Raw genomic sequence first — 2,248 nt, 5'->3', positions numbered from 1 at the left:
TTTTTTTGTGAATCAGATAATAACATGTTAATGGAGATTATGAAATAAACTCCAATTTAAGGATTTTAATGGAGATTGTTTGAGAATATCTATGGATTAATGCAATTTTGATATTTTCCTTTCTTCTATTGATATGTGATTTATTCATATTTGTGCTCAATACATGTTTTAGATTGGCCATATTTTACATGATTTATGATTCTAATATGAAATCTGAAAAGTGAATATTAGGAATGCTCTAATTGAATAAACATAGGTTTTGATGCAAAACGAAAGTATTTGTGTAGCTTATGTGGCTTTAGATTATTGCTTAATGCTGATTGATTGTGTAATTTATCTCAAAAATGCATTATTTTACCTTGAAATTTAGTACCTTTATGTCTTAATAGGAATATTGGTAATTTTATAATCAGCCATCACATAAGAAGAAGAAGGAAAATTATTTTGCATTATTGAATTAGATAATTGAAGCAATTGAATTATTTTCCCCTAATTTTCATCACTTGATTGAATATTGTTATTTGTCTAGTTTTATTTCTCTACTTAATTAAATTAGTCTCAAAACAAATTTTTTTTTGCCAAATAGAACTATAGATTCAATTTATTTGGTAATTTGCTATAGTACTTGTGGGAACGATCTCACTCACGTGAGTTATTACTTGGAAAATGATACATATACTTGTGTGTTGAATTTTCTCAACAAGTTTTTGGCGCCGTTGCCGGGGACTGCATTAGCTAATATTGAAATAATTGAATTTTATTCTAATTTGGTATTTCTTTTCAATTTCACTAATTCTGTCATTGTCTAATTTTTTCTCATATCAGGTACAGGTAGTTTATGCGACGTCTAAGACCTGCTGCAAGAGTGCATGTTGATCCTGAAATAGAGAAGACCTGTAGACTAAACAGAAAGAGCAAGAGATTGGAAAGAAGATCTAAAAGTGAAAGAAGGGTTGAAGTAGAGATGGCGGATCCGATAAATGGTAATAATGGGGGTGTTGTTGAAGACCAAGCTAATGGATAGAATCAACCAGCCAGAAGCTTGAGGGATTATGTATTGCCCACCATTACAGGGGTTCAGTCTTGCATCAGACCACTCGCTGTAGATGCCAACAATTTTGAGATAAAACCTTCCATTCTGTAAATGGTTCAATCCACTATCCAGTTTGGGGGGATACCAACTGAAGACCCAAACATGCATCTTGCTAACTTTGTTGAGCTCTGTAAAACATTCAAGATGAATGGAGTTAGTGATGATGCAATTAGACTTAGACTATTTCCATTTTCTCTGAGGGAGCGAGCCAAGAGTTGGTTGGTATCTTTGCCACCTAACTCAATCAATACATGGAATGATCTTGCACTGAAGTTTCTCTCCAAGTTCTTTCCTCTAGCCAAGGAAGCTAAGCTGAGGAGGGAGATCAACAATTTCTACCAGCTGGATAATGAATCTTTATATGAGGCGTGGGAGAGATTTAAAGATCTGATATGGAAGTGCCTGCATCATGGGATAGAGAGATGGATGTTAGTCCATAACTTTTATAATGGGTTGTGTGGTACCACTCGCACACTTATTGATGCAGCAGCTGGTGGGGCATTTATGAGGAAGAGCGCCAATGAGGCGTATGATTTGTTAGAAGAAATAGCCATTAATAATAAACAGTGGCCAAGTGAGAGAGGTAACTCGAATAAAGTGGTTGGTTTGCATGAGATTGATGCAATATCTAAGTTAACTGCTCAGGTTGAGGCTTTGACTAAATAGTTGCAAGGCAGTGCAATGGCAGCCCCCGTGATGCAAGCTCAAACTATGTGTGAATTATATGGGGGTCCCCATGCTTATGAAAAGTGCCAATACACGGATGTAAATAATATGCCATTGGAACAACCCTTATTCAAACTTTTGGCACTTTTTTAACCAATGGCATATTATTTAAACTACAAGCCATTGGGAATTTTCCTCGTCAAAATAACAACAACAACCCTTATTCAAACTTTTTTAACCAAGGGTGGAGGAATCATCCCAATTTTTCCTGGAAGAATGGTCAACAAGGTCAATCCTCAATTCAGCAACCACAACAGTCATTTCAGGAACCACCTCAAGGGTTCTATCAATAAAGTTTTAGGCCTCAGCTGCCTATGCAACAACAACAAAATCATGTGAGACAGCCTGATACTCAGTCTAATGTTCTTAATCAATTCATGACTTAGAAGCGATCTTCTATTAGAAATTTGGAGACTCGGATAGGGTAAT

At 35.6% G+C, this 2,248-nt stretch overlaps 1 non-coding gene across 1 annotated transcript; it reads right to left on the bottom strand.

Annotated features, from left to right (window-relative positions):
• Positions 1-1,402: 1,402 nt before the first annotated feature.
• On the bottom strand, positions 1,403-1,509 carry LOC133781039 (small nucleolar RNA R71). The gene has a single exon (XR_009869837.1). It is a non-coding gene; the product is annotated as a small nucleolar RNA R71 (small nucleolar RNA).
• Positions 1,510-2,248: the final 739 nt, after the last annotated feature.

Source organism: Humulus lupulus, chromosome 5 (genome assembly GCF_963169125.1).
Source record: "Humulus lupulus chromosome 5, drHumLupu1.1, whole genome shotgun sequence".
Taxonomy (NCBI): Eukaryota; Viridiplantae; Streptophyta; class Magnoliopsida; order Rosales; family Cannabaceae; genus Humulus; species Humulus lupulus.
This window is presented reverse-complemented; position numbering and strand designations above follow the sequence as displayed.